Consider the following 22,870-nt stretch of genomic DNA (forward strand, 5'->3'; position numbering starts at 1 on the left):
CTCATGCAATGCGTATTCCAGAACAACTCGCAATAATCTCGCTTCGTCCTCAACAATGTTTCATACAAGTCCAGCATAACTTCCTGCTCGTAAACTCTGTGCCTCGAAGTTTACTCCTGACTCAACAACTTCGTTCCAATTTGCTTAGCTAATTCTCCTCCATCCAACTCGTTCTTTAATGCATCAATACAAATTATGTGCAAGTTGGCACAATCTTTTTTAATTTTACTGCTTCTAACTCTTTCGTTAATTGTCTGAAATAACTCTCGAGTGAATAGATGAGCTCCACTTGCCTTCATCCGTTCCCCACCTCCGCCTCACCTAACCACTCCCCAACCTTTGGCAAAATGTCCTTCCTGCAAGTATTACACGGACAGCTGATGTTCCATGTCTGGTAATGGCAAAACTAATCAATCACGTGTGATCTTTTGTCGTCAATTTTGAACTCAATTTAACTCATTAACGGTTGTTGTTTGATAGTGTCAGCAGAACTTCTGATGAAGTATATAATATTCACAATTCTTGACCAACAATGAGGGAGCATGCATTGCTGAAGCAGTAAAATTCTCGGCGATCTTACTTCGAGACAATCAGTTTTCCGTCCGTCCTAACTTACTTCTAGACTTTGTATCTCAGCTCAGATCCTTGGAACAGTCGGTGACCTTTTCCCCTTCTGACTTTCCTGTGATTATCTTTTCTTTGGACTCTCATTAAGGCATCTGAACCTTCAAGCTTTCTTCTCCGGCAAACAGGGCTTTTTGCGACGTCTCAGCCTCACACACGAGAGTACCTGCTGCTAAGATGAATGTAGACTACATTCACCAATTTGTCCCTGACCCTGTCCATTTGATTTAACTTTATCTTTTAACCGCCGTCTAAATTATTATTCTGTTTCCTTGAAAATATTGCATGTAAAAATCAAACAGCATAACATTTTGTGTTTTGACTTGCTTTGTACTATATAAATGAAATGAGTATTTGGCGTTCCCTCATCAGTGTAGTGGTCAGTATCCCACGGGGTACCGGGGTTTAATTCCCTGACGAGGATGTTGCCACTTTGGTTTACCATTCCCGTAAACGTTTTATTTTTAAAATGTCACTAGAAGAAATTATAATGTTAAAAGTCAGTGCGCATTGAAGCTTGTCGGAGATATATCACGAACAGAGCGCAATTAAAATGCGCCTTGGTTATACCAGAACTCATGGCTGCTCACTGACGGCCTCAGACCAGGAAAAAAAAATGTTGTCAACGATGATCTTTCATACGAATTTCACCCTGTCTCAGTGCAAAGCAGTCAATCAGACAATCATCACGCTTTTGCTTCCCTCATGTTTATCGCACACAGATTAATGTCACCAGATTTTCAATCATGTAACCATTAAAGTTTTCAATTGACCATCAGAAAACTTAGTCTTCCCTCACCTCTGATCCGTGGCGAGGTTGAAAGCCAATTGCTTCACCTCCAACTTCATTTTCATTCAATCTCCTCCCTCTTTACCTCCTCCTTCCCTTCTCTTGCTATTATTTCACTCAACGACGGGCATTCTTTGTAATTCATTAAATGTTAAATGATGCAAAAATTCAAGAAGACTGCTTGAAAGAAGACTAACATTGGCAACTTCGATAAATGAATGTTCTCTCATTCAATGGCGTCCACTTGAGATGTACCCATTTTCAATTTCGGGTGACTCCCCTCGGATGTCTTGCTCATGGGCGGAATCGAATTTACGGGATCCTTCCATCTGGAAGTTGATATCGATGCAGTTTGATATAATTCTTGCTCAGTGGCAGGAGAACACTTCACAAAAGAACCAAAAGAGATTTATGTGTATAACTAGAGAAAGACACGGCAGAGGGCCCTTGAGTTACATGTGGTCATGGCTGAGTGGTGAAGGCAACAGACCGAGAAATCCATCGGAGTTTCCCCGCTCCAGTTTGAATCCTGTCGATATTTTCAATCGAAGTGATTTGGGATATATCATGCCTGAGGTGCCATTTTGCTCAAACGAGAGTTGACTTTCTCTATTGCCTTCATCTGAAGAAAAATTTGTTGCATATTCAATAGGCCTTTTCTGTGTTGTATGATTCTGGCAGGAAAACAATCACCCAAATTTTCCCTCGGATCTATGAGTAAATCTCGTCCAAGGTAAACTTCGGGACACGCAACAACAGGTGACGCACAAAACTATTGACACGCACGCTCTCACACACGCAGACAGTCATACACATGGACACACACACGCAGAGACCCTTTCTCAAACGCACACACTCGTACACATACTCTCTCACGGGGTTATTCTGTAATCCCTCACACTCACGAACACACTATCTCAAGCACACACACACAGAAGAGCGTACACACCCATACTCTCTCTCTCTCTCTCTCTCTCCCAGAAACAACCACACAATCTCGCTCACACAAGCTCTCTCTCTCTCTCTCACGCACACACATACATGCGCACTCACGCACATAAATGTTTGGGGTGAATTTGTATTTGCAGATACATTTTATTTTGTTCAAGAAGCATACGATTTGTAGACAGTCAAGGTGGCCTTTAAAAAAATCTACTTTGGAAATAAAACCAGCCTGACTTCTGGTTCAGATACAAACAGACTTACCTGAAACGTCGATTCTCCAGCTCTTTTAATGCTGCCTGACCACCTGGGCTTTTCCAGCACCACACTCTCGATTCTAAACTACAGCATCTGCAGTCCTCAGTTTCGACCAGGCATGAAACGTGACGTCATACCTAAAATGCATTGTTTTGCTTGAGATATCACCTTTAATTTGGGTGTACTGATCTTAGGGCAGTGACTTAAAATAAATTCTGAGCTTTACATATTAATTAACGGAAACCTGCACCTCCATTGTAACGGATTACAGACTTAATAGCCACTTTGGTTTGATTGGTACATTCGCTTAAGTGGTATGGCACTTTTATCTTTTACTTTCAAAGTCTGTGCTGGATGCATCCTTTCTCACTAACTGCCTGCGGGGGGAACAGGGGCTCCGAAAACTTGCGGTTTCAAATAAACCTATTGGAATCAAAATGGCATTGCTTCGTGCATCCAAAAACAATAACTTGAATTTATCATTAATATAGACAGTGCAGCACATCGGAATTGGATTGCATCAAGTTCCAAACGTATAAATATTTGTGGTTAATAGTTTTGTAAACGGATTGCGGTGTGAGTGAGTTCCTCTAAATACACGTGTGCATCTGAATTGAGTATCAATACCTTTAGTGATTGAAAGGATTGTAAAAAATAAGTAAATAACAAAATTGATTCGAATGAAATGTGATGCAGGAGTTCGGATTGGAAGAATGTGCAAAAGTCCTATCAGAGTGGAAGTCATGACATGACTTTGCAGGCATTCCACAGCAATAAATTATACTCAGAAATATGCATTATGCATTTATCTTTACCAATCGGTGGCACAGGCACCAGCATTCCCTGGTGGTCTAGTGGTTAGGATTGGGTGCTTTTGCCGCTGCGGACTGGGTTCAATTCCCGCCAAGGTGACGGGCGCTTCGATTGTTATTGCGTAGGTATTATTGTATCAAAATATCAAGAGAAAGCAAACATTTGGCAATTTAAAATCAACGTTTTCACAGCTTACTGACCATATAAACCCACCCTTTTCATTGCAGGTGTGAGCAAATGACATATTTGCTCAAACATGGTGTAAGAGGATGAATGCTCGATCATCTATTCACTTACTTAGATTGACATTTCACAGATCCATAATCGAAAGCAAAAGGAAATGTAAAGAAAAGACACGGAAAGGTAAAGAAAAGAAACAGAAAGGCAAAGTAAAAATGCATCCAGGAACGTTCGGAATTCATTCCATGAATCTTCGGGAGCATTTAGCTCGATGTAAACTCAGGGACTGATATTCCAGTTCATGAATGGCATGCAGGGACGAGCACAGTGTACAGGGTTTTACTGGGTGGAACACATTGAACATTGACACAGAGGGAACAGAAAAGCTGGAGAGGGATAATCAGAGACGAACACACATGACACATATGAGTCGATAAAATATGGTGCTGGAGTAAGTACAGCAGGTCAGGCAGCAGCCTGCTGTATATTTTCCAGAGGCGTACTTTATCGACTCTTGACTCTGCAGCATCTGAGGTCCTCACTCTCTTCACGAACACAGCTCAATAAGGCGAAATAGCAATCCTCCGAACGTGCAGCACTCCACTCGCTCCTGGTTCACCATCAAACCAGCTGACTCGTGGTAGTCTGAAGCATGGAACTTCCGATCGTAGAGGCCAAATGCCAACTCTCCAACACCATATCCTACCTCCCCCTTCCCCATGAACCACCGCAACCCATTATGGCTATATCGAGGATACCGTCCGTGCCATCACTGCCTCTGAAGATCTCCCGTGTACTGCCTGCAAACTCATAGCCCCACCCGTCCGCACCAGTCACTCCCTGGCATTTCAACTGCTCCCGAAGATCCACAAGCCCAACTAAACTGGCCGACCTATTATCTCGCATGTTGCTGCCCCAACGAACTCATCTTGCCCGACCGTGACTCCATCCTCTCCCCCCAAGTTCAGGCACTTCCCACTGACATCCGTGACACCATCCACCCCTTCCATATCTACAACAACTTCCAGTTTCCCGGTCCACAGCGCTTTCTCTTTGTAATGCATGTGCAGTTATTATACACGTCCATACTCCACAAGAATGGCCACCATGCCCTCAGCTTCTTCCTCTCCAGTGGACTCATCCAGTCCCCCTCCACCAATACCCTCCTCCGCATCACTAAACTGGTCCTCACCCTTAATACTATTTCCATCAACTGCTCTCATTTCCTACAAATCAAGGATGTGTCCATGGGTACCCACATGAGTACCAGCTATAACTGCATCTTTGTTGGCCATATTGAACAGTCCCTCAACTCTTTCACCATTTCATCATGCATTGCACCAGGGCAGTGTCCTACCCCAGGCTGAACTGGAGCAGATTATTGACCTCACCCACAACTCCACCCCACCCTCAAATCCAGTTGGTCCACTTCAGATGCCCCCCTCCCCTTCCTTTACCTCAACATTACCATCTCTGGCAACAGCCTGCAGATGGCCATCTACTTCAAACCTATAGACTCCCATAACTATCCGCACTGCAGCTCCTCCCACCCAGCAACCTGCAAAAACTCCTTTTGCCCAATTACCCTGCCTCCGCCACATCTGCTTGATTGAGTAGACATTCCACTCGCAAGCATCCCAGATGAGCAGATATTTTGAGCAATTGCTTTTCCTCCCTCCATCTTCCAGACAGCCCTCTGACACACCACATCCATTCCCTGTTCCACCTCTCTAAAATCTGCCTCACAGCACAGTAAGGACAGATTTCCCCTTGTCTCCACCTACTACCTCACCAGAGTCTGCATCCAACACATCATCCTCAAACACTTCCAAAAACTCTAAGACCCCACCACCAAGAACATATTTCCCTCCCCATCGCACTCTGACTTCCACAACGAATGTTCCCTTTCACAGTTCTTGGTTCATGCCACCCCCGTCACTGAACCCAAAGTAAATTGACTTTCACGCAAAAAAAATGCAAGAACTACGAGCACACCACCCACCTCACCACCTAGGGCCCCAAACAACCCTTTCAGGTGAAACAGAGGTTCACCAGCCTCTCTTCTAACCTAGCTTATTGCATCAGGTACTCACAATGTGGTCTTCTCTAATTCAGGGAAACCGAATATAAACGTTGGCAGTGACTCACCGAGTATCATAGCCAGGTCCTCAGGGGCCAGCCGGATATACCAGTCACCACCCAATTCTATTCCCCCAACCACTCCCTTTCCAACATGACTATTCTTGGCCTCCTCCATTGCCGAAACAAACCACAGCACCTTTTGGAGGAACAAAACCTATCTTCCACCTGGGCACAATACAGCCCTGAAGACTCAACATTGCATTCTCCAATTTCAAATAACCTCCCTCCCCCTTCCCCAACTCCCTTCTCAGACGCTGCGCTTCACTGTCACTGTTCCCTGCCACCAACTGGATCCAATCCTCCCATTGACCAACCAGGTCATACACTTCATCTATCTTCACTTATCCCCACTTCCCTGCATCCCCCTTTATCTACAAACCCCCCCCCCCCACACCCAACACATTAACTCTCTAAGTATATTGTCAACTGCACAGCATTTTCTTGATTTTAGTGGAGATCACCACTGGTATCCAACGGCGGCCTGGGGCTGTCTGAGGCCAACAGAAAGACCCTGAAAGTGGCTACTCCACGGAATCCAGGAGACGCTCATGGTGACTCCGCAGACCAAAATTCCCTGTTTTGTTTTCAATTAACACTTGGTTTGGCACTTGTCTGGTTTCCCCAGACCGGCTGTAATTTGTAGGATCATAGAGTTACACAGCGCGGGAACAGACTCATCCATGCCAATCAATTGCCAGCACTCAGACCATATCTCCTATTCACAATACATAACATTACTTACAGTGTGGAAACAGGCCCTTTGGCACAACAAGTTCACACCGACCCTCCGAAGAGCAACTCACCCAGACCCATTCCCCGACTTTTACCCTTACACTACGGGCAATTTAGCATGGCAAATTCACCTAACTGCACATTTTTGGACTGTGGGAGAAAACCGGAGCACCCGAAGGAAACCCATGCAGACACGGGGAGAATGTGAAAACTGCACACCAGCCTCCACAATTTCCATTGGAAACATTCCTTATATGCACCAACGTCTGCTGGAAAACATTGCCACTTTGGTCCTTTTTAAATCTTTCCCCCTCTCACCCTATCCCAATGCCCTCTAATTCTGGACTCCCCGACCCCAGGGAAATGACTCTGTAGTATTTACCCTATCCATGCCTCTCATGATTTTAAAATCCTCTGTCGGTCATGCTTCAGCCTCAGACGCTCTAGGGAAAACAGCCCCAGCTTATTCAGCCTCGCTCGATCGCTCAAATACTCCAACTCTGACAACATCCTTGTAAAACGCTTCTGAACTAGTTCCAGTTTCAGGACATCACTCCGATGGGTAGTGGTCAGAACTGCACACGCTATTCTAAAAAAGGGCCTATCCAATCGTGCAATGACCTCCCTGAAGTGCAAAAAGTAATCTAAACATCTGCGAACTTACTAACTGGGATGGTATGCTTGTCCAGGGTGCGTGGGGATTGGGAACACCTACACTTGCTCCATGAGGCAATTAAATCATGAGTATTCTCTATCCTCTAATATTGGCAAAATGCTGTGATTTCTCTAAATCTGAAACAGAATGCTGGAGAAACCAAACATGTCTGGCAGCATTTGGAGAGAAACAGATAACATTTTGAATCCAATAAGAACTCTTCAGAACTGATTTCAATCACACCAGACTCAAACATTACAAATGTTTCTCAAGCATTTTCTGAATCTACACCTGTCTACATTCTGTTGTGATGAAATGTGCTTGCCCCTTTCAGAGATTGCATCTTAAACTATTGCACATCATTAAATCCCTGGACACGATCTCATGTTTACATCCCCATAACTTGCTATCACATCGACATTCTACAGAGTGCAGATACACTCCATGAAACACCCTTCAGTCCAAACAGTCATGCCGAATGTAATCCCAAACTGAAATAGTCCCACCTGTTATCTCCGAGACCATTTCCTTCCAAACCATTCCTATTTCTATATCCATCCACATGTCATTTAATTATAATTGTGCAACCATCCACCACTTCCTCAGGAAGTTCATTCCACATATTTTCTGCAGAAAAATAATTTTCTCTAATGTCATTTTTAAATCTCTTACCTTTCGCCTTAAAAAAATGCCCCAAGTCTTTATATCCCCCATCCTTCAGAACAGCCAACCATCACTCACTTTATCTACACCTCTCATTATTTTATAAACTGCTATCAGGTCGACTCTGAATCTCCTACACTCCAGTGAAAAATGTCCAAGCCTTTCCAGACTTTCTGTGTAAGAGTTGATGTGTGGTGTTGGAAAAGCAGAGCTGGTCAGGCACCGTACGAGGAGCAGGAGAATTGACGTTTCGAGCATACTCCTGTCTTCAGAAATTCCTGATGTAGAGCTTATGTTGGAAACCTCGATTCTCCTGCACCTTGGGTGACGACGCAAAGCCATTGCATAAGCTGCAATCTGTTAACTGTGCTGTCCTTCTCACCACCATAATTGCCACTATTTTGAATGTCCGAAAAGAAAAAGCCTCAAACTCACTACCCTTGCAAACCTTCACCTCACCTTCAACACGTTTTCGAACCTCCCTTCCCCAAACGCCACAATCAATCCTTTGCAATCATATTTCTATCTCTGTTTCAGTACCAAAATAGCTGCTGTCAAAATCAGCAGAGCCATCTGATTGATACAGTTTCTTAATCAATCTTCGGATTTTGAAATAATTAATCTCACCATTCTCTTCCAATATATCTTCATATCGTTCAGCTGCATGAGACTACCCTTGCAAAAGCGTAATCATGGAAATAATAGGATCCCTTATACTTCAATGAGGTTGACTACGTGTGGTGCCACATGAAACAGCGAAAATCCTGAATGAATAATTCTTGTCAGTATTTACCATGGAGGAAGATATGGAAATTATAGAATTCTCGGAAAGAAATAGTGAGGTCATGAAAAGAGTCTACATTGCAGAACAGGAGGTGCTGGAAGTCATAAAATGCATCAAGGCGGATAAATTCTTGAACATCATTGCGTGTACCTCAGGACAATCTGGAAAACTACCGAAGAAATTACTAGGCCCCTGCCAGAGACAGGTGATGTGCAAGAAGAACGCAGGGTGGTTAATGTTGTGCCTTTTTTTAAGAAAGTGAGTAAGGAAAAACCATGGCACGACAGACTTGTGAACATAATGTTAGTGGTTGTAAGTTGTTAGAGGGGATTCTTAGAGATGGCATTGACAAGCATTTCGAAAGGCAAGGACTAATTAGGAATAGTCACCATAGCTTTGTATGTCGGAAATCATTTCTCAAACATTTGACTGATTTTTTGAAGAGGTTGATAAAATATCTAGATGAAGGCAAAACGATAGACTTTGTCGACATGGACTTTACTGAAGTCTTTGACAAGATTCCATAGGATCACACAGGATCCAGGGAGAGATTGCCAGTTGCATACAAACTTGATTTGATGGTAGGAGACTGGGTGAAGATTGTTGTTTAGACTTGAGGCCTGTAACCAGCAGGATGCGACAAGGATCACTTTCTGGGTTTGTTGTTGTTCATCAATTATACCAGCGATTTTGACGGGAATGTAGGAGACAAGACTAGTAAATTAGTGGATGACACCATAATTGGCAGTATAGTGGACAATGAAGAAGATCATCTCAGAGTATTACAGAATCTTGGTTAACTAGAGCAGTGGACAGAGGAATACCGGATGAAGTTCAATGCATATAAATTTCTGACATTGCATTTTGTGAAGACACACCAGAACAGGACTTGCAGTTAATGGTAGGGCCCTGAGGAGTGTTGTCAAATCAGTCTTAGGGGTGATTGGACGTACTTTCGTTTAAGTGGTGATACAAGCAGAAAGACTAGTGAAGATGGCACTTGGCACCCATGCCTTTATCAGTCAAAGTTTTCTGTCCAGGGGTTGAGATGTCATATTACAGCTGTAAATTACATTGGTGAGGCAACATTTGGAGGACTGCAGGAAGAATGTTATTAAATTGGACAGTGTGCAAAAAAAGTGATTTACAAGGATTTTACTGAGACTGGAAGTCTTGAATTACAAGCAGAGGCTGAATAGGCTGGGACGTTTTTCAGAAGAGCGTAGGAGGCCTACAGGTGATCGTATAGAGTTATATAAAATTGAGGAGCATAGCTAAGGTGGATAGACAAGGTATTTTCAACGCAAGGTATTTCCAAACCTACAGGGCACAGGTTTAATGCAAGTGGAAAGATTGAAAAGCGACCTAAGGGACCAATGTTCACGCACATGGTGGTGTGTGGAAGGATCAAGGTGCCAGTGGAAGTGGTGGAGGCGGGTCCAGTTACAAAACTTAAAATACATTTCAACAGCTACACGGATAGGAATGTTTTAGAGGGATGTCGGCCAAATACAATCAAATGGGGCTAGCTCAGTTTTGGAAACCTGGTCAGTTCAGACAACTTCGGCAGAAATACGTGTTTCCTTGCTGCATGACGTCATCTGCTGTAATCTCCTTCAACTGATGTTTTCCATTATACACTCCATAAACCAAAGGTCATAATGACTTCACAAAATTGCCGTACTAAAAAGAGGGAAAATTCTGTTCCACAGGGAATATTGGCATTGCAACTGAATTCTCTTATCAAGTGAACAGCAATTATGTACTATGATTAAATGGAATCTTGAGCCAGAGAGCCAATGTATAAAATTCAGTATGAATGCAAGAACTTGTGCACAGCTCATTATCATAGTAGCGTCATGGATGTGTTTAATCAAAGTACTATCAGCAGAATCAGCCCCGATTGTCAAATGTCACTCCATTGTGTTAATAGCTGGGCTGAATGGGGAAATCATTTCCCATCTCCAAAATATTTAGACAATATTCCACCAATTTAAAAAAAAAAATCTTGATTAAGGATCAAACATTTTCATTTGTTAAAGCTGGAGTTTTACTTCTCCGAAAACTGAATAATGTTTGCAAACTTAAGGTATCTTCACAGATCTGTGGGCAACTCATATACGGAAAAGCTTTGCATACAATTGCTATTTTCCAACATTATGTCAACATTTTGAAGGTTAGAAAACTGAAGACAGTCACTTATTTGTTCTGCTAAAATACATAAACTCAGGAAGTACTCCATTACTGTATTTAACAAACAGATTGAGGGCCTTGAGAGAAGATGATGAAAAGTACTTTGCTTTTGTGAGAGAGATTACCATGCAATTCAAACACAAGAGGTGTCACATTTCAAATAGAGATGTAGAGAATTATTTTTCTTCAAGAGTTCATAATCTTTGAAAATTTCTCCACAAAAGGGTAATGGAGGTCCCAGAAAAGAGAACCTTTCCTTCCTTCAGTCCACGATTACCAGCAGGAATTTGGAGTTTGAGTCGCAATCAGATCAGCTAGGATCTCTACAAAAGGTTTCACAATTTCAAGGGGACAAATGTCCTAAAACATATTTGTGCACTGACATGTCGTTAAAACAAGTGAATTATTCTATGCAAATGAGATCAGTCTCTTCACTAATATCAAAAAATACTTCCATTTTACTTTAATCTTTAAATTATAAAATTTAATTTATGATTCAAAAGTCGAAATCCTTTATATAAGCAGTGAGTAACAACATTCCTCGGGTCAAACAATATGGAACAGAGCTTCCCACCTTCATGAATATTCTGGTGTACAGAGAGCTTCCTGTCAATTAAACCTAGTCTTTGACTCCACATGCTCTGACTTTGTCATGAATGGACTATATTCTAACTGACTGAATGCCTTTTAAAAACAAAAAAGTTACATCTACTGCGTCATCTTTATCGACTTTGCCTGTTACTCTTCAAAGTATTAAGAACGAGCACTTTCCATTTTGAAAATAGTTCTGACGGTTTTATTTTAAGTACTATTCTCTGTTTCTTGAAGTCAATTCTCTTTTTGAATATAGGTTTCACACCACTATTATGTGGTTCCTCATACGTAATTTATTGTTCCCTTTTAATTAACAAAAATGCATTTATAAATCGCCTTGCTTCTCTGTTGAACAGTGCTTCCGAAAAGGATATTGAAGTTCTGAGAATGAAAGCAACCAATGATCCATTATTCCAAACAAAGGTCCCAGTATTAACAGAATCCAAAACAAATACTGATTAAATTCATCTGATTCAGTCTTGTGCATAATTAACACGAGCAATATTCGAAGATTCAAATCCCTTCTAACTCATGTGAACTTGCTGGTGTCTCTGTAAACTAGAAGATCGATTAAATCCCTTCTCACACACTGAGCACATGAATGGCCTTTCTCCAGTGTGAACCCGCTGATGTTTCAAAAACTCACATGACCGTGGAAATCTCTTCTGACACACAGGGCAGGTGAAAGGACGCTCCCCAGTGTGTCCGCGCTGGTGTGTCAGCTGGTGGGATACGTAGGTGAATCTTTTCCCACACATAGAGCATGTATACGGCCTTTCCCCTGTGTGAATTCTCTGGTGTGCAATTAGATGAAGTGACTGTCTGAATCCCTTCCCCCAATGAATGCAAATGAATGGTCTCCCATCAGTGTGAACCCGCAGATGTGTCTGGGGGATCGAGAATTGACCGAAACCTTTTCCACATAGAGAGAAGGTGAATGGCCTCTCCCCAGTCTGGCTGTGTCAATGATTTTTCAGTTTTAGATGAGTAATTGAAACCTTTAGCACAAACAGAGCAGGTGAATGGCCATTCTCCAGTGTGGCTGCGTTGATGAATTTCCAGTTTGGATGGATAATTGAATCCTTTCTCACAGAAACGACATTTCCAAGGCTTCTCCATTGTGTATATGTCCTTGCGTCTCTCTCACTTGGATACAATATGTATCCAAGACAATATGTAGACAGGCCAACAAGAGGTGAGGCCATACTGGATTTGGTTCTGGGTAACGAACCAGGCCAGGTGTTAGAATTAGAGGTAGGTGAGCACTTTGGGGATAGTGACCATAATTCGGTGATTTTTACTCTCGTGATGGAGAGGGATAAGTGTGTACTACAGGGCAAGAGTTACAGCTGGGGTCAGGGAAATTATGATGCGGTGAGGCATGACTTAGGATGTGTGGCTTGGAAAAGTAGACTCCAAGGCAAGAGTGTAAATGATATGTGGAGCTTATTCAAGGAGCAACTATTGAGTGTCCTTGATAATTATGTACCTGTCAGGCAGGGAGGAAAGGGTCGTGCGAGGGAGCCGTGGTTTAATAAGGAATTGGAATCCCTTGTTAAATGGAAGAGGGCGGCCTATCTCAAGATGAGACGTGAAGGTTCAATTGGGGCGATTGAGAGTTATAGGGTAGCCAGGAAGGACCTGAAGAGAGGGCTAAGAGCAGCAAGGAGGGGACATGAAAGGTCCTTAGTCGGTAGGATTAGGGAAAACCCTAAGGCTTTCTATCGGTATGTTGGGAATAAAAGAATGACTAGGGTAGGAATAGGTCCAGTCAAGGATAGTAGTGGGAAGTTGCGTGTGGAGGCGGAAGAGATTGGGGAGACACTGAATGAATACTTTTCTTCAGTATTTACTCAGGAACAGGGCATTGTCGTCGATGTGAATACTGAGACACAAATAAGTAGAATGGATGGCTTTGAGGTATGTAGAGAAGAGGTGTTGGAAATCCTGGAAAAGGTGAAAATAGATAAGTCCCCTGGGCCTGATGGCATTTATCCTAGGATTCTCTGGGAAGCAAGGGAGGAGATTGCAGAGCCATTGGCCTTGATTTTTATGTCCTCTTTGTCTACAGGAGTAGTGCCAGAAGACTGGAGGATAGCAAATGTGGTTCCCTTGTTCAAAAAGGGGAGTAGGGATAACCCTAGTAACTATAGGCCGGTGAGTCTCACTTCTGTTGTGCGCAAAGTCTTAGAGAGAATTGTAAGAGATAGGATTTATGCACATCTGGATAGGAATAATGTGATCAAGGATAGTCAGCATGGTTTTGTGAAGGGCAGGTCGTGCCTCACAAACCTTATTGAATTCTTTGAAAAGGTGACGAAGGAGGTTGATGAGGGGAAAGCGGTAGATGTGGTATATATGGATTTTAGTAAGGCGTTTGATAAGGTTCCCCATGGTAGGCCACTGCAGAAAATACGGAGATATGGCATTGAGGGTGAGTTGGAGGTTTGGATTAGGAATTGGCTGGATGGAAGAAGACAGAGGGTAGTAGTTGATGGCAAAGTTTCTTCATGGAGTGCCGTCACTAGCGGTGTTCCGCAAGGATCTGTTTTGGGACCATTGCTGTTTGTCATTTTTATAAATGACCTGGAAGTGGGGTTAGAAGGTTGGGTGAGCAAGTTTGCGGATGATACGAAAGTCGGAGGAGTTGTTGACAGTGAGGAAGGATGTGGCAGGTTACAGCAGGATATAGAGAAGCTGCAGAGCTGGGCAGAAAGGTGGCAAGTGGAATTCAATGTAGCTAAGTGTGAGGTGATTCACTTTGGGAAGAATAACAAAAAGATGGGGTACTGGGCTAATGGTCGCATACTTGGTAGTGTGGATGAGCAGAGGGATCTTGGTGTCCATGTACACAGATCTCTGAAAGTTGCCACCCAGGTAAATAGTGCAGTGAGGAAGGCATATGGCGTACTGGCTTTTATTGGTAGAGGAATTGAGTTCCGGAGTCCTGAGGTCATGATGCAGTTGTATAAGACTCTGGTGCGGCCGCATCTGGAATATTGTGTGCAGTTTTGGTCGCCATACTATCGGACGGAAGTGGAGGCACTGGAACGGGTGCAGAGGAGGTTTACCAGGATGTTGCCTGGTATGGAAGGAAGATCATATGAGGAAAGACTGAGACACTTGGGGCTGTTTTCATTAGAGAAAAGAAGGGTTAGGGGTGACTTGATTGAGGTGTACAAGATGATTAGGGGGTTAGATAGGGTTGACAGTGTGGACCTTTTCCCGCGTATGGAGTCGGGTATTACAAGGGGGCATAGCTTTAAATTAAGGGGGGGTAGATATAGGACTGAAGTTAGGGGTAGGTTCTTCACTCAGCGAGTCGTAAGTTCATGGAATGCCCTGCCAGTAGCAGTGGTGGACTCTCCCTCTTTATGGGCATTTAAGCGGGCATTTGATAGGTATATGGAGGATAGTGGGTTAGTATAGGTTAGGTGGGCTTGGATCGGCGCAACATCGAGGGCCAAAGGGCCTGTACTGCGCTGTATTCTTCTATGTTCTATGATAATCAACAGAAACTCATCTACACACAATACAGTTGAATAATTATTCTGCTTCGTAAACGCTATTTTTGAGGCTGCATAAATTAGAAAACGTTATTTCACAGTTAATCTACAGGAATAGACTCACTTGAGGGTATGTCGTTTGGTGCTTCTCTGGTGACAAATATTCATGAAATATTTTTCTCATAAACCGAACAGGCAAAAATTATCTCCTTCCACATCTAAAGGTAGATGGCCTTCGGGGTCTGATGTCCTGACTGATGCTGTCAGATCTTGATATGATATTTGTTTTGAAAGTCCCACCTACAAATGCTCTTCTTCCAATGCCCTGTAAAAAGGAAATCATAAAAGTTATCAGTGTTACAACAAAGTGAAGTTCAATTGTGCAAGTATACTTTCCACAGAATATACTTGTTGAATTTGTTTACTTTCAGCTCTACATTCACTTCCCACTCACTCATTCTAATTGTCTGCATCCCAGCATGATATGGCAACCGCTCTTCCCAAGTCCAAAATAAATTATAGACCTGTTAACCGACCCCAATCCAGCTTGCAAACCATCTTCCTATCCATTGACTTCATCTATACTTCCCGATGCTTTGGAAAAGCAGAAAAATAATCAAGGCCCCTCCTACTCCAATCCTTCTCTGTTCTACCCTCTTCCATCAGCAGAAAAAACGAATTTATATGAAATTTGTTTGCATTGAAAAAACAGCTTTTCCACTGCCGTTACTAGACTTTTGAATTGACCTGATTAGTGTTAGTGTTGATCTCTCTCTCCACCATCTCAGCAGGTGGAACATTGTATCCTGCATTCTGTTATTATCCTCATGCATTTGTACAGAATGGCTGTAAAGCTGGTAGGCCAACATTTTTAACTGTACTTCAATACATGTAACAATGATAAATAAAAAAAAATCAAATCAAATCAAATCTGTCTCTACTCGGTGCCCACATCCAAACCCATCACAACATCCAAAACTTAGTTCTCTTTTGGTTGACTTTCCATTTTAACCTCATGGACTATGACTATGACTATGGGTGTATTCATTTCTCCACTTCCTCAATCCCCTGAATATTCGGAATCTGCCTCTGTCAAGTTCTATGCATAACACTTTATCTTCCATATGAGACTCTGTGCCCAATCTGTCTGTGTGATCATCGGAAATGTGCGTTAAGAGGCTATTGCACTTTCATCAGCTGATGCCTCACAATTACAATATGCCTGCTTGAAATTAGTTATGTTAAGTGAATAAAAAGAAATCACTGTCCAGTGTAAAATTGAGCCAGACAGACAGGAGAAACGTATCCTGCCTTCTCAAACGTAATTAAGGATGGCCAACATGTAATGGCCTTGACAGAAAAACCCACAAACTATTACTTAAAAAAAAAAACCCTGACTTGCAAGTACTTAATAAATTCTGATCATTAAAAACCACGACTGTAAGGAAAAACAGAGGAAGCCATTCAGACGGTTGCACCATTCAGTTTTTATCCTGGCCCATGTCCTCGCTCCTTGGGAGTGTTTGCATGAATGAGCTCGAATCTTCCGAGGTGATTCCGAAGAGCACTGAATCAGAAACCTGGACCGATTTACCTTCCAAATTGGAATAATTTCAACGAGAGATATTGTGAGGAAGAATCAAACACTGTTTGCACATACACAGAAGACGGGGAATTGCCATCTTCCGATGATTTGTTTTAATGTTGCAGGACAATGGTGCCCTCTGCGACTCCAGCCGCTGCAGAATATAAATAGCACGAGGGCAGCAAAACACAGGAGCAAAAAGCTCTGCTTTCTCTGGTGAAGCAAGTCCCATAGACGAGCATGCGCATTGGGTCATCCGGAAGTTGACTCTGATCGGTTTTTGGGGGAAGGGGACAGAAGTGAGAGGGGGTTAAGAGGTGCTAATTGCGAGTGTCGGGGCCCGAATCAGAGTTGCTCCGCCTGGCCACTTGGCATCTGTGGTTACCGTTCACTTGGCGCTATCGCGCTTCCACCATACTCTCGCCGTGAGTCGATGATCCATTTTCTCCTGGCTCGAGACAAAGGAGCATCCAAAATGCCCCGCTGCCCGTCCTGGTGAGCACGCTTCCTTTCTGCACCATCGAATTCAAAGGTTTGGACAGAGTATGTTCGCTATAGCAGAGCATTCTGGGTATTTGAACTTGCGATTCCTGGTTAGCTCTTCAAAAGCATCGAATTTATTGCGATCAGCCACAAAAGGTGTTTCACCACTCGCAGAAGTTGTTGTGCATTTTCGATTTCGTAATTTTATGGTTACCTTTTTGTGTAATTGAGCAAAGTGCGTCAGGCATCGTTGTTGCCCAGTGCAAGATTCAGGACGGTACTTCTAATGATTCACCACTGGACTGTTGAGTACATCTTATCCATCGTTTATTCAACCGTTTCATTTCTTGACTGGCTGGATTGAAAACTTTCCTGAATGCAGACAAATGCCTCTTCACACCAAGTTATAATGCGTAGATGTCCAATTATCCAAGTTTTGATCTTGTTTCGAAGAAATGTAAGAAACAGATGCATTCCCTGTTTACAAAATTGGTCAACCAGTCAGGGATTCTTTAAACATATTTTTGCCTGGGTCTGTTTGCCCTATTCCTTATTATTATCTGTCTGATACTTGTTCATTTATGACTCCTTTCACAAGTGCTCCAATTCTAACAGCTCGGCGGCTAATGATGAAATTGGGAATTTTCTTGCTGTGAAAATAGAAATCTCCGCTGCTGTGGTTTTGTTCGCCGAGCTGGAAGTTTTTGTTGCAACGGTTTCGTCCCCTGTCTAGGTGACATCCTCAGTGCTTGGGAGCCTCCTGTGAAGCGCTTCTGTGGTGTTTTCTCCGGCATTTATAGTGGCCTGTCCCTGCCGCTTCCAGTTGTCGGTTTCAGCTGTCCGCTGTAGTGGCCGGTATATTGGATCCAGGACTATGTGTTTGTTGATGGAGTTTGTGGATGAGTGCCAAGATTCTAGGAATTCCCTGGCTGTTCTTTGTTTCGCTTGCCCTATAATGGTAGTGAAGTCCCAGTCAAATTCATGTTGCTTGTCGTCTGCGTGTGTGGCTACTCGGGATAGTTGGTCGTATCGTTTCGTGGCTAGTTGATGTTCGTGGATGCGGATCGTTAGCTGTCTTCCTGTTTGTCCTATATAGTGTTTTGTGCAGCCCTTGCATAGGATTTTGTACACTACGTTAGTTTTGCTCATACTGGGTATCGGGTCCTTCGTTTTGGTGAGTTGTTGTCTGATAGTGGCTGTTGGTTTGTGTGCTGTTATAAGTCCCAGTGGTCGCAGTAGTCTGGCTGTCATTTCAGAGATGTTCTTGATGTATGGTAGTGTGGCTAGTCCTTTGGATTGCGGCATGTCCTCGTTCTGTTGTCTCTCCCTTAGGCATCTGTTGATGAAATTGCGAGGATATCCGTTTTTGCGAATACCTTGTATAGGTGTTCCTCTTCCTCTTTTGCAGTTCTGGTGTGCTGCAGTGTGTTGTGGCCCTTTTGAACAGTGTCTTGATGCAACTTCGTTTGTGTGTATTGGGGTGGTTGCTTTCATAGTTCAGCACTTGGTCTGTGTGTGTGGCTTTCCTGTGTACCTTAGTGGTGAATTCTCCGTTTGGTGTTCTCTGTACCCTCACGTCTAGGAATGGGAGTTGGGTGTCCTTTTCTTCCTCTCTCGTGAATCGGATTCCTGTGAGTGTGGAGTTGATGATCCGGTGTGTATTCTCTATTTCCGTGTTTTTAATGATTACAAAGGTGTCATCCACGTATCTGACCCAGAGTTTGGGTTGAATTTGTGGTAAGACTGTTTGTTCTAACCTTTGCATTACTGCTTCTGCGATGCGTCCCGAGATCGGTGAGCCCATGGGTGTTGCGTTGATTTGTTCGTATATCTGGTTGTTGAATGTGAAGTGTGTTGTGAGGCACAAGTCCAGTAGTTTAAGTATGCCGTCTTTGTTGATGGGTTCAACGTCCTGTTGTCTGTTATGGCTGTTCAGCAGGTTGGCTATTGTTTCTCTGGCTGGGGCTTTGTCAATAGACGTGAACAGTGCCGTTACGTCGAATGAGACCATGGTTTCTTCCTTGTCTATGTGTATATTTCTGATGATGTCTAAGAATTCCTGTGTTGATTGTATAGAGTGTCTGGATCCGCTGATCAAGTGTTTCAGTTTCTGCTGTAGTTCTTTCGCCAGTTTATGTGATGGTGTCCCTGGTAGTGATACAATGGGTCTGAGTGGGATGACTGGTTTGTGCACTTTAGGTAGTCCATAGAATCTGGGGGTGTTGTCGCTTTCAGGTTTCATTCTATGTCAGTCCGACCTGGTTATCTGTCCGTTTTTTTGTAGATTCCTCAGTGTGTTGTTTATCCTATTGGTGAGCTGTGGGGTGGGGTCAAACTCCCTCTTTTGGCAGGTGTTGGTATCTGCAAGTAGTTGTTGTGCTTTTTGGATGTACTCTGCTTTGTCCAGGATTTCCGTCATTCTGCCTTTGTTTGCTGGTAGTATGATTATGTTCTTATCGGTTCTTAGTGATTTTAATGCTTCCCTCTCCTTGGTGTTGAGATTATGTGTTTGTCTTTTCCTTGTTATCAGGGGTATGATACTTTGTCTCACTGTTTGTTGTTCTCTTCTGTCGGTCCATTGTTTCTGAGTGTGCATTCTAGTGCTGCTAGGAAGTCTGCTGTCTTGGCGTCCCTGTGGGTGTAGTTGAGTCCCTTGGCCAGTATTGTTCTTTCCGTGTCTGTGAGCTGTCTGTGGGAGAGGTTTTTTAACCCAGGTGTGTGTTGTGGTGTCCTCTTTGTTGTGTGTTAGTTTGGCCATTTTTTCTTTTAGTGCCGTTTTTTTGCGGTATGTGGTCCTGTTCTGTCCTATGGTGACAGCCTGTTCTATGGTCCGGGTCCATTCCTGATTCGTGGTTTTTGAAATTAACGACTTTTGGCGCGCAATTTCATGTCTGTATCTGTGAAGTCGGTTGTGCGCGTCTGTAATCATTACCTGGATCATCCTGAGTCCGTTTTGTCTGGCTGTGTCTCCGGCTTGTGGATTGTTGACTGGTGGCCTGTATCTGACACTTGGTGGAAGGATTCGATTCTTTCGGCATTCATGCAGTTCACGGAGTTGTTCGTATGTGGCGCTTAGGCGGTTAGCGCAGGATTCCCATTTCCTGGCTTGTCGTAGCGTCTCTCGCCCGTAGGTGTTCAAAGTTTGTGAGAAGAATTGTAGCTCGGGTGCTCGTTGCTGTGGTTCTGTTCGCCGAGCTGGAAGTTTTTGTTGAGGACGTTTCATCCCCTGTCTAGGTGACATCCTCAGTGCTTGGCACTCATCCACAAACTCCATCAACAAACACATAGACCTGGACCCAATATACCGGCCACTACAGCGGACAGCTGAAACTGACAACCAGAAGCGGCAGGGACAGGCCACTATAAATGCCGGAGGAAACACCACAGAAGCGCTTCACAGGAGGCTCCCAAGCACCGAGGATGTCACCGAGACAGGGGACGAAACGTTTGCAACAAAAACTTCCAGCTCGGCGAACAGAACCACAGCAACGAGCACCCGAGCTACAAATCTTCTCACAAACTTTGAATAGAAATCTCCATTTAATACTTATTAACAACATAGTTTTTCTCTGTCTCTCTTAGCCCTATACAGGTATATATAGTATGTCAGACAAAGAATGAGATTCTGCTGAAGGACGGTGACAATCTCAGGATAATGTGAAGTAATAGAAACTGAAAGCTAATCATTGTTGTTTGGAAAAGATCAACAATGGGAATTAAATATTCAGATGTATGTGACTTTTAAGCAAAAGCATGCATGAAGGAACTGGGAGTCGGGTAGTATGCTTCATAGAGAATGGAATAAATATGGTAGCAAGGAATAATCCTGGATTGGTGCACATTAAGTCGATATGAGTGAAGGAAAGTAATAAAAAGGCAAAGAAGACACTGATAGGAGTAGTCTATCATTCCAGATTTCACTAAATTCAAATTCCACTGTGTGCCTTGGTAGTATTCAAACGAGGCTCAGAACATTATCTCAATCTTTAAACTAATAGTCCAGTGATAATAACACTCGGCCTCTTCCGAATTGGGACAAATGGGGTCTAATCACAATAGCAAACTGCATCTCATGGAGTGGGTGGGGGCACATAGTTTATGATGATATATTACAATGATTTGGATGAGGAAAATGAATGTGCCTTGGCTAATTTGCGTGTAAGAAAAAATAGGTAGGAATTAATATGGTGAGGATGCAAAAGGTGTGGAGAGCTTTTATACAGGCTAAGTGAGTGGGCAAAAATTTGTCAGCTGGAATGTAATGTGTGGAAATGTGAGGTTATGCTGTTTGGCAGGAATAATAGAGGAGCTGAATGTTACTTAAGTGGAGAAAAACTGCAGCAAGTTTCAATACAGATGCATCTGGGAGTCCTCATGCATGAATTACAAAATAAAGTAGAATCCAAGTTCACCAGGTCATACAGAAGGCAAATGTTTCGCGTTATTGCAAAGGGAGTGGAATATAAAAATAGAGATGTTATTCCTTTCTTTGTAAAAAGAAAATGAGATAGCCAAGTACTGCTATGCGCCCATTACAGTTTGGAGATTTCTCCATTCGTGACCATTGTGTTGAAACTGCAATATCAATCTTCATTTTTTTCATTGTTAAACTACACCATTACTTCTATCTTTTTGTGCACTATTGTTTGACTTCTCCATCTTTGGATTTCTTTAACAATTCATGATCACTTTAAGGAGCATGTTTGATGCCAGTTCAGTGTTTAATCTTACCCACATTTTCCTACCTTTCATCTTTGTACTTCATGTCTCCAATGCAATGGTCCAACCTCCTGGCCCTCATCCTGTGTGCAGTATTCATCCTGTGGACTTCCCTCTTCTACTTATAATGATAAATTTCTCCAATTACTAGCCACATCTGGTACATATTGGTCGTTGAAAACCTTTTGTTCATCTTCCTTTCGAACAAATAGCCTCATATTGACTGTGAAAACTCATCTATTATTAAGCAAATTGTCAATTTTAGCAGTTGAAGCCTTATACCTGTTAAGTATTTGTTTATGAAGTGCCTGAATCCTTGTTACTTTCTATAATTTCTTCAAAACCTCCAAATTTGTAGTTGATACCAAACAACCTTCAGCGACCTGAACTGTGTAGTTCCATGATGTGCAATTACGATTTTTCTGTATTTACCAGTAAACCTCCTTTGGTGCCTCATTTTTTAAAGCCTTTCTCTCATTTAATAAACCCAATTTTCCATTATTTAAGCTGGCTTTTGATTGTGTTATATTACACATTAACACTAACTGATTTTTTTTTTCTGAGAGTTTGGTTCTAAGTAAACCATTTCTGCCTGCACACGTCTCTTACCCTTTTCGATTTTGACTCGGGAATCTGTTCAGACCCTGTGATACACGCAAATAGTATATTAAAAGACGTCAAAATATTTTGATAGCTTGTCACAGAAAAGGTTTATACAACAAGTTTACGGCTCCTTGTGTTCGAAAGTGTCAAGAATTAGTTACCAGACAGAAGCTGAAATTAGAGTTAAATGGGTATTTCTGAGTTGGCAGGCTGTGATTAATGGAGTCCTGCAAGGAGGGACCTTGGGGCCTTTACTATTTGGAATCTATGTTCATTACTTAGGAAAAAGAAAATAAATAATTGTTTTAATTGTCTATGACCCAATTTAATTAAGTGATCCACGATGTAGAGATGGTGATGTTGCACTGGGGTGGACAAAGTTAAAAACCACGCAAAACCATGTTATGGTTGTACAAGTTTATTTGAAAGTGCATGCTTTTGGAGCGCTGCTCCTTATTCAAGAAGCTGTGTGATTTTTTTAAATGAAGTGAGCAACAGTGTGACAAATGAAATATGATATTATTCACTGCTGACAAAAATAGAGAAGCTGAAGTTTTTTTTCAAACCTGACAATCTTCCAAATGTTATGCATTCGAAGCATTAT

The 22,870-nt window shown here is 42.6% G+C and overlaps 1 pseudogene; it reads right to left on the minus strand.

The window, feature by feature from the left end:
- Positions 1 to 11,843: 11,843 nt before the first annotated feature.
- Positions 11,844 to 12,489, minus strand: LOC148140713 (uncharacterized; annotated as a pseudogene).
- Positions 12,490 to 22,870: the final 10,381 nt, after the last annotated feature.

Source organism: Chiloscyllium plagiosum, unplaced genomic scaffold (genome assembly GCF_037043375.1).
Source record: "Chiloscyllium plagiosum isolate Xiang-an unplaced genomic scaffold, Cpla_swu_hap1 HiC_scaffold_35, whole genome shotgun sequence".
Taxonomy (NCBI): Eukaryota; Metazoa; Chordata; class Chondrichthyes; order Orectolobiformes; family Hemiscylliidae; genus Chiloscyllium; species Chiloscyllium plagiosum.